Here is an 11,024-nt window from a genome sequence, read left to right as displayed (position 1 = left end):
CCGGTTATCATGGAAATTTATAATTTTCTCACATTTTCTAGATCCTACAGATCCAGATAATTCAAATGCTTAAAAATAGTTCAGATTTTCTGTCACAATCGTGCAGTGGTGCAGGTGCAGTGCGTTTTCCGTACACGCTTAGATTGGTTTACCTATTTATGGGTACTTCATTCACTCAAATATGGGTAAATGTTATTTCACCCATATTATTAGTAAAAAAGACCTAGAAAATCAGTCAAAATTACTGATTTTTTTCAAAAGCTGACTTTACCCATATTTGAGTAATTTAATTTACCCATATTTGGTTGAAAAAATAAACATCAACAAATCCAGATTGATGGCCGCCGCGCAATAATCGAAAATTTAAAGTTCTATTTGTCCAATCTTTCCTGCAGTCACGGTTGCAAACAATGTCGTGGTTCGTGAAATAAGGTAATTGTGTTGTAGTTTTTTGTTATATTTTATTAATATGAGTTATCGATACATTTCTTTTATGTTGGAACTTCTAGACGATAATCAAAGTTCTGACCAGAAGCAGCAAAACAGCCATTCGCTACTGGCCTCGTCCATGGCAAAGCAGCTAGCGAAAACGTTCCCGAAGCTCCCGAACGTCCCTCGTTTTGTCTCATTCCGGATCATCCTGTCATCAATTTGTCCAAGGAAAACATATTGTGTCATTATGTACATTATGGGCTCGATTATGGGTAAATTGCGTACGATCCGATCCGAAGTTTATCGCCTGATTACGCTCACTTACTGGTCGCTAATCCAACAAACCAATGATATACACCATCGTTTCTTATCACCTTGGCCATCGTGATCGCTTCCTGCCATCATAGTGCAAGTGCAAACGAAAAATCTCGGACGCCGGAGAAAATGACAGGTTTCATTCGGACTGTTACTTGCTGATATCGGAGTCGAAATTCGTCAGGCAGGCTTCCGGATCATGAAGAACTGGTCAACTCTTGGGTCAACTTCAAATTTCGCCAGGGGAAACTAGATGACATGAATTAACAAAACGGTAAGTTACATTATGTTATTGATTAGCAGAAGATGCCCATCATAGTGTATTTTTTTGCTTTCACATTTACAGGGCGAAACGTTGAAACAACACGTAAAAAGCACCTGGGGCGGATCCAATTTCACCAACGGAAGCACCTGGTACCATAGGACTTTCGCATTCTCATCCGGATTCCAAAACCACCTTAGCCGTTGCCTAAAATGGCATTCAATCCTGAAGGATGGGGGACACCTTATCGTAAGTAAATATAGTTTATTCGTCTTTTTATATTTAACTGAAATTTCATCTCTCCCACAGCCGAAGGAAGGGAAGGTCATGTAATTCTGTGCTGTACTGTGCAGAGTACGTCCATGAATCTCCAGTAGCAGCGGACCATCCAGCTAATCCCTGTAGGCATGTTTAGGCCCTCGGTCGCATATGATCCAGAGCAACAAAGGCGGTACAATTATGCTCGCAATTATGGTACTCAACCAGGAGCGGCTTCTACTGTTCACGTTTCCGAGGGGAACCCGATTATTTTTAATTAGCCGCCAATGAATTTTCAGATTACTTATTAATACTATTTTAACAAAATCGGATGATTTGTTTTTTTTTTAATAGAAATATAGAATCTGTATACAAAAGATCAAATATATTTGAATAATTATTTATTTTATAAAATAAATAAAAAAAACCTTTGAAATATACCGAACAAAAATACAGGAGAATCACCCAAATATGGGTGAAATTTACCAATAATTCTCACTTCTTCAAGTACCTATATATGGGTAGCATTAGGTTACCCATATATAGGTACTGGTCGATTCACCCAAATCTAGGTATGTGCACTTTTTGGCGATTTTAGGTACTCTTCACCCATATTTGGGTGAACTGAACTAAGCGTGTAGGGCAGTTTGTTGTTAGTTTGGACGTGCTGCTAGTTTTAACTGCTGTCAGATGAATTAAATAAAAAATAATATTAATAACAGTTAATATTTAGCAATAATCGTAAATGTCTGCGTCCGAGTTGTTGGTATACAATTAGTTTATATTTAATATCCAAAGGCTTATACATTATTCTCAAGGTCTGAAAAGATTTATAACAGTTGATTTAAGGAATTATATTCATTTCTTGTCATTTTTTTTTCTAACAGTCATATTTTTTCAAGTGAAACCTTTTGTGTTTTAATCTTTCGCTTCTCTTACATAAATAATGGATAGGAAGAAAGACAAACATCGAGTTTCGAAACATATTATTTGGAAGATTCTGTACCAAATTAGTTAGGTTACACTGGCGACCATCTCTTCAGAGCTACCGACTGAATAGTAACAATGCAGTCTCGATTTGTTATATCTATGTCCTAGCTCTCAGCAAATACGTATTTTGTCGAGAATTGTGAAGTTTTATTGCTAAAATCAGCAAATAACCGTATTTTTACGGAAATTTGTTTTTTATTTTGCTGAGCTGCAGACATAACGGCCTTACAGATTCATCATGGAAACTGGAACGTTTTCTGGGCATCAGGAAATGTGAGGCAAGTAGACTGTCCCACATAATCCGGGACGTTTGGCCGTTGTAACGCTGCATTTTTCAACTTCGTTTTACAAATGTATTCCAATTTATAAGGCTTCACAAATATTTTGATATTTATTTTTGGGCCAAAATCTATGCGAATGCACTTCTGGAGGTTTCATTTTCAAGCAAGTGACGAAACCCAGACAGGCGTCCTGCGTTTCGCAGGATGCTTGCTGGTCAAAACCCAAATTTTTGTTTTCGCTCAAAATCTCTATTTTGCTTTATAAAATCGATCTAAACATGGTTTGGGCAATTCATATTTTCAACTAATTTTACCAATTTCACATTTTGATTTTTTATTAAATTTTCAGAGTTAATTTTTTTTTCGTGTAACGAGTTGGATAAATATTTTAGAGTGTAACATTCACCACTATAACCTTTTATTGAATACGGTTAGTTGTAGAAAAACACTTAACTATAAATATTTCACTCTTTAAAGGTATACGAGCGCAAACACGAAAGAACAAAATATTACTCAATTTTCAATAAAAGTGTAGAACTTTGAAAATTGACTTTAAACCACATTTAAACATGCATTCAAGTTTATATTATTGATCAACATAAAAAACTTTTCGAAATCTGATGAATTGAAAATTACAACAACAAAATAATCAAAGTACCCCGTCTAAAGGCGGTCTTGGGCACTATATGAAATCTGTTGATTGCAGTTAAAAAATCGGCTTTTTAATTTTCACTGAGGTCTGTTGGAAATATTAAGTGATGAATATTTTCACATTGTTTGTGGTGAGGGGCACACTTTTGAAAATGGTGAATAGATCCAAAATGATCTGTTACTTCCCTATATCCTTTTTCAAATAAGCTAGATTCTCCCTATGGCATTTGGGTAACAATTATGTAGAATGAAATCAGTAGTGATTCAGTTTCATTTCAAATTTTTGATCACTATTCTGGTTTGAATACGGAACAAAATAGAACAAACTCTCTGGTTTCCCCAGCAGTGTACAACACATGTTTTTAAAATTTTCAATTAAATGAAATAATTTAGTTGCTGGCAAGAAAGGCGCCGTAGTGGATTGATCCGTAGAAAATATGACGTATCCCAAGTGACATTTTTTGATTTATAACGCTCTTGAAGACCATTATTTACTTTTGTGCTCTAAAACCAATATAAAACCAAAATGTTACTTGGGATTCATGCACCAAAATATTTGAAACTCGTGCTTCATTCGTGGTTCAAATCTGCAGAAAATAGAACTGAGCGATATGCCAGTTTTAAGATTTTGATAGTTGACTGGTATAAAATATGAATCTAGAACAGCTGCTGGGCAAAAATATTTCAGATCCGTATTTAAAATGAGCATTGCTAATTTTGCTCTTAAACCGTTACATTTAATAAAAATTATGTCCTACTGATGCCGGAAAGTTCAACGGGGAGAGGGTAATAAAAGATAAATATTACATGAAAAAAAATATCAAAAACTTCCTCGGAATACCTTCCTTCCTCGGAAAAATGTTTTGAAAATCCTCATAATTTCCGATTTTTTTTTGTTGTCGCTTCGAAATTTAATTTAAGAGCAAAACAATACTAGGTATCTAATAAAAATTCCGCGGAAAAAAAATTAATTTCGTTTCGTTTCGTAAAATTTCGAATCAAATGGACCCGGATTTCGTTTCGTTTCGAAGTCTCGGAAGTAAATTTGAATTTCGTTTCGTTTCGTTCCGATCCAACAGTAGCATTTCTAATTTCGTTTCGTTTCGTTTCGTCAGGAAAAAATGTGTTATCGCATACCCTTAGTCTTTATGCATGTTGTTTATCGCTTCCGAAATCCTGGGTAGATCTTTCCGGTTGATAATGCTGAAAATGTCGTCCACGTATTTCCACCATTTCTCGGGTAGTACTCCTTGTTCCTCTAGATTGTCCTCCAAATTCGCCATGAATAATTCGCACAAAAACGGTGATAGCGGATTTCCCATAGGTGCACCCTTCGTTTGTTTGTAGAAGCTTCCACGGAATGTAAAGTAGTTCTTATTCATGCATAATCTTGCAAGCTTGAGATACATCTTTACTTTACCTTCACCTAAACCGTAGATAGACAAATCATTTTCAAATTGAACTGTTTATGTGGTTGAAGTAGCTGAGCTAAAATGCAATTGCTTAGAATGAAAACACTCAGGGTTGCCTCTATTAACTTTGGTTTGGAAAATCTAATCATGAAATACAATACCGATAAAAGCGTCGTTCCATAAAATTATATAATCTGTAGTGTGAATATTCATCGTGAGACAAAAATGCCTCGAAATCTAGCAACTTATTCAAACAAAAATCGCTGTCTTTTCGAATTACCAAAAAAAATACATCGAAATAGCCTGCACAGATAAAAAGTAAAATATTACCACTAGCATGGGACAATTATGCGTAGTATGGTAGTGAAGAGGAAAAGTTGATACGTATTCATCGTCTGGATTAAGACATATTAGCAATTACTTCAATCAATTTAAAGAAAAAAAAAAACCTTTGAAATAAACTTTTATTCGCGTTATGCATAACATTTGGTAGTACCCACCCCGTAGGAAAAAATGTTTTAAAAAGTCTAAGGGCAACAGGCGGATTCATTTTCAGAGCCGTATACCACCATGAAATGTGAACACGTGAAGATTTTCCGCATCCATGTGCACATGAATATTTTTCACAAAATTAGCTGTACCTCAGGAACAAAAATTAAATCCAAGAAATGTTAGTGAGCTTTATCACTAATTTCAATAAATAATTTTAAGATAATTTTACCCTTAAAATATGTTTGGATTTTTTTACTAGCTTGGAAATAGTTTTCCCGCTTTTCTTCCGGTGCGCAATGCCTATTAGTTGAATTTGATTAAAGTTGATATGAATTTAATCTATATACATTTATATACATTCAATTGAATTTCTGTCTGTCTGACCCCTATAGACTCGGAAACTACAGAACCGATCGGCGTAAAATTTTGTACACAAGGGGTTTTTCGAGGCAAGAAAGGTTCTTAAGAAGGATTGCCAAACCCCAAAACCTCGGTTTGATAAAGAAAATCTGTGTTATTTGCCAGTGTCATCAATGTTAAAAATAAGTCGAGTCAAGTACGAGACACTGAAGACGGCCTTACTTTTGAGGTCGAAATACGTATCTGTCAAGATACAATTAAGTGGTGGAATTCAATGGGATTGTATAAACTCGTCTTATGACAGGTTAAAAATAAGTGTTTCCAAAATAATGTACCATAAATTTCCAAACCTGACAGTTATTATAAGACTAAACATTAGACAAGGAACAAACATAATATTTTCCCCTGATGAAGACACCAACCCCGTGTCGAAACGTTGGACAAATATAAATCTTGTTTTAATCCTTAAAGACTGCGTAGCCGTTTTAAGTTAAAATAACAAAAAACAGTCGATCATACTAAAGTAGGGTAAAACGGTATAATGCGCCTCACCTGGCTAAAACACCCCCCTTTGATTTCTAGAAAACTATAACTAACTACGGGTCAAAATCAGTGGGTACCTATAAATATTTGTAAAACCATCGTACTATGTGAATGTGGAAGTATTTTTGTATTACATAATGAAAATAATAGCAAAATACAAAAAGTTACAGTTTTGATGTAACTTTTCATGTTTGTTCGATCAACATTCTAGAGCGACGCTAGCATACTGTCCGCAAAACTTGCACGGGAACACTCAGTTGGGCAACAAAATAACTTTTCTCAGTGGTTCATATGATATAAAATTTCTTCCATCTTCAAAAACGTAACGATTTTCGAAAATATGTTTTACTGGGCAGAACGCCCCAGTGTAGGCAGGACGATATGCCCTTACCAACTGGACACAAGCGCGGCGAGCTTGCAACAGTTGCTTCCAAATTATATGAAAATTTTTGAAATGTAATTCAAACCTGCTTAAATGGACTTATGTTGGTTTTTCAATGTCAAGCACATAAGGATTTCTAATCTTTTTATTATGGGATTGATAAAATACTAATGACGAATTTCGCGCCAACCCTTCTATGGGGCTGGCAGCACCATCTCAGAATCGAATGAAACTTGGTGAGCATAAAGATATGGTATTTCTAAGCCACTCTGCATACTTAGTTTTTTAAAAATTGTCAAGAGTAACATTTGATGAGGGCCAAATTTTTTTTCATGGATTTCTTAAAAATTGATGTAACTCTAAAATGACAAGACCTACAAAAAAGTGTTGTACGGCGGACTGTCGTGAAATTCCCAGAAGTCTTTTGGAAAAATATCCAAAAAATAAAATACCGATTTCTACACTGAAAAACATTAGTTTTAAAAATTTAAATCGATATTACAAAAAAACCTCATCTGCAGATAGGTAATTTAATTATCTAACTTTTCTGGGAATAATGTTCCTGTAACATATTTAAGGAAAAAAAGTTTTTCTAACAAAAACATTTTTCATGTCCATATTGAGTGAAAATTTATCAGCGTGTTTTATGCCTACAGCGCCAATTATAGGTTCAGCAGCCTATCATCAACCAACGACACATTTTGGGCGTATACAAATTTGATTAGGAAGCAATTTAGCATAATCTAACATAATTGTGGACCAACATTTGGAAAGGGTTTATGTTTTATTTGACTTTTTGTATCGAAGTAACTTAAAAACAATTATTTCCCGTAATGCTGGGTAGACACCTTTACGTGGTGTGTTACGGGGTAAGATCTACCACGGTCACATTGCCAGCTACAGGCAAATCCTGACCCAACGGAAACCTTCCCCAATTTCCAATTCCGTAATACTTATGAAATTGTCGGTAAGTCATTAAGGGTCGATTTCTTCACCTCCGCTTAGGCCTTAAACCATGTTTAAGCGTATGGGTAAGCACCGCTTAAGAGTTAAGCGGAGGTGAAGAAATTGGCCCTAAGTAAATACTAAACTAATCCTTCCTTCCAACTTCCTAGATGCTTCCCGACCGCAAATAATAATACTCATGTCCTTGTAATGTTTTTCTTAGATTGGAATCAAGCAGTCTAGAAAAGCATTTCAAAAATAACAGGAGTATCATTAAAGTGTCTAATCTTCTAATATTGTGCTAGTGCTTCTATTGTTTATTTTCAGAATTGTCATCACATCTGTCATCGAGGAAAAAAGCTGACGTTATCGTCTACTAATGTTGATTTCCTTTTTTTTTTATTTATAGTGAACGTAGTTATTCTGAACACGACGTCAACCATCACTTGCCGAATGGAGCCTTTCATAACTTTTAAATAGCTTCGCTCCCAACGAAAAACTCAATTATATAATATTTGATTACTATTCATACTACTGGAAGCGTTTGGTACGGGAGGTCCACGCTTTCTTCATTTCCCCTCGATTTCATGGTATGGATCGACTTTAAGGGTTTAAAAATTCTGAAGTCGCTCAGTATCTAGAAATCATCTCTGCGGTACATACTGCGTAGTTGGCCTGGCCGTATGAAAAGAAAAATGACGGAATTTAGAAACCGTCATTTTCCAGGATGCTTTCAAGTATTGGCTGCGCAAGTATGAGATTAGATTAGATTAGATTAGAAGTAACTTAAAAACAATTACAACAAAATAATTACTTTGAAAACGGGCAATGTTGCCGAAACGAAACTGAAGTGATATTTAATTGTAATAGTGGAAAAGGAGATGTTGTTTTTTAGCAAAGGCTAACCACTGACCGGTATAATTTAGAAACCATTATAAAGCCTGTAGATGATTTTGTATCGTATTTTATTGAAAAAAATGATAAACTTATAACTTAAGACATTATTTGCAAACAACAATACACTTGTACTGTTAGATTTCTCTGAAAATTATCCATTCATTATCCAAAATACTGCTCAAGGTTGGAATAATTCCCAGGCAACAATACATCCATTCGAAATTTACTTTAAAAGAAACGGTTAGAAAACGTTAGCTTTATTTATCAGAAGTAATGACCCATGACACAAAAGCTGTTCACTTATTCATTTCAAAATAAATTGACTTTTTGAAACAGTCGATCGATTTCACAAAAAATACTTTTGTGTCTGGGTGAGCTGCAGCACATTATAAAAATAAAAGGAGCTTTGCAAGTCTGTGTAATTTAAATTCAAAACATGGCTTAGAAGCAGAATGGCACTTTTGTACAACATCGCACGGAAAAGGCCGTTGCGTAGCTATTGGTGGCACTCTCAAACGAATGGCAAAATGAGCAACTCTTGCCAAAGATTATGGAAATACTATCAAGACTCCTCGGGAGTTGTACGAATGGGCGAATGGGCACGTTTTCAATCAAACAAAAATATCACTATATTACATTTCTGTTATATCACGAATGAGCAATACCGCCATCGGGGGTGGCAATGGGTCTGGGGGTGAGAATGGGTCATCGCTCTCACCGCGAGCATGGAGGGCGTAGAGCAAAATCGTTCAAAAAGGTCTCTTATATTGTTGTCTTCTTGTCCTCATATACATCCATTCTACAAGCATTCTTAGTAGTTGAAACAGTGACCCATTCTCACCACCATTTGACCCATTGTCACCCCCGACGACGGTACCCAACAAGAGTTTGATCGTCTAAGACGAATTAAGTACTGTCCATTTAATTCCACCAATTAATTTTCGTTGTCTTTGCAGATACGTATTTCGACCACAACTGTGTGGTCGTCTTCAGTGTCTCGTACTTGACTCGACTGAAAGACGGTTGAATACATTCCACTAAAAGAGCTTTATATATTTTTCTGAAGAGTTTGATGAAGTTTTCAAAAAAGCAAAAGCTATAATTGGCACACAAAAGCTTCATTCTTTTATACCAATCGCTCATAATAAAATCTTGGCTAAAAATATTCCAACTCAGATGAAGATCCAAATATCTTTGAATTGTTCGACTAAGTTAACAAATTAAATTGAACAAATAAAATTGAAGAAAAAATTTTAAAAACCCTGATTAATCCACCTAGCGGTGATGGTGCCTTTCTCGTGCATTATAAAAATAGTATTTTGGCCATAACTTTTGAGCCCATAGTCCGATCTGGTCAATTTTCAATAGGAAACAATGGGAGAGTATTCTGCGAATGCAACTTGTTGCGAGAAAATCTGTTAAGGATAAGTGCCTGAAAAAAGAGTGACATTTTTTTACTCAATTTTTCTATAAAAAGTGGTATTTTGGCCATAACTTCCGAGCCCATAGTCCGATCCGACCAATTTTCAATAGGTAACAATGGTAGAGTATCCTGCGTCGAATGAAACCCCGCATAATCAAAAACGATCTGCGGTATTGTTGCTACTGATCAGATGGAATAAGTATTATTGTTACTATTTACATTGCTGTCGGTTTACAATCTTATTGTATGTTGACCTCAAACCAATATTATACAGCATCTTTAATCTACGGTACCATATGCATTAATTTCAAAGTTTATTGCTTCATTACAATTTTTTATGGTTCATCATTTCAAAGACAATGATAAACACCTGCAAATGACTCATAATCTCGCTCATAACTGGTATGGTAACAATGTGGCATACAGCTATCAAATAATTCTGTATCATTCAGAGCTAGTTTTATTCCAGTGATGTTCCACAAGCACATCGAAAATGATATCCTCCAATGATAAAAATGAAGTAAATGATTCAGTTATTATTTATTAATTCGCTGACATAGTTTTCCGTGTGTACAATTTTCGTTTGTTTATTTTGTGCTCATATTTAGTTTTGCTTACTTCTACACATATTTTTCAATTATAAAATGGAAATTAAGTTATCCAGTTCAACAAAACGAAGGTGAGAAATGGAGTGTATATAAATAACTCAAACAAAATCTCATAATCATAATGGCATATTTCTTAATTCTAGTGAACGTACAAGTGCACACGGATACATGCAAGCGGCAGCACACAAGATCTCTTGAAGCATTCAAACAAATTAAGATGTATTTTTTTCTATTTATTGGTAAGTTTATTCCCGTACAATTGTACTAATACGTAATATGCATGTTAATAATAAAGTGGTTTTTCTCTTGTATTTCCTGCAGTCACGGAAGACGTCACGGATACCGATTCCAGAGATTCCCCTATCAATGAACGAACTGGGTTTATATACCCGATGTACAATTGAAGGTATAAAATGCGGATTTTATTTCAATAAATAATAATTAATATACAATTCAATGAATAATAATCGTGTTTTTATTCAAAAGTGTGAGAAATATCGAAATATTCTTTTAACTAGTAAAAGGTAAGGGGTACGGTCCGTCGCCTTTTCCTTCTATATCATTTTACCATTTATTTATAACAACCCATATTGCTTTCATCAAAAATATGAATTATATCTCGACCATACCATATAGTGTCCAGCGAAAAAATTGTACTGAAAAATGTCTCTTTTTATACAGTAATTATACTTAACCGCCCAATACCCATATGGTGGAATGGCCAATAACAACATAACGTATCGTGAAGACCATACGTGGTGAGGTTAGTTTAT

The 11,024-nt window shown here is 35.0% G+C and overlaps 2 long non-coding RNA genes across 2 annotated transcripts; both read left to right on the top strand.

Moving 5' to 3' along the window:
- Positions 1-327: 327 nt before the first annotated feature.
- Positions 328-1,619, top strand: LOC134224894 (uncharacterized). Its single transcript, XR_009983100.1, has 3 exons — positions 328-432; positions 510-1,258; positions 1,319-1,619. It is a non-coding gene; the product is annotated as an uncharacterized LOC134224894 (long non-coding RNA).
- Positions 1,620-10,252: 8,633 nt separating this feature from the next.
- LOC134226255 (uncharacterized) lies at positions 10,253-10,670 on the top strand. Its single transcript, XR_009983438.1, has 3 exons — positions 10,253-10,322; positions 10,395-10,490; positions 10,573-10,670. It is a non-coding gene; the product is annotated as an uncharacterized LOC134226255 (long non-coding RNA).
- The last annotated feature ends 354 nt before the right edge of the window (positions 10,671-11,024 follow it).

Source organism: Armigeres subalbatus, chromosome 3 (assembly GCF_024139115.2).
Source record: "Armigeres subalbatus isolate Guangzhou_Male chromosome 3, GZ_Asu_2, whole genome shotgun sequence".
Lineage (NCBI taxonomy): Eukaryota > Metazoa > Arthropoda > Insecta > Diptera > Culicidae > Armigeres > Armigeres subalbatus.
Note: the sequence above shows the minus strand (reverse complement) of the source record. Positions and strands in the feature narration are given on the sequence as shown.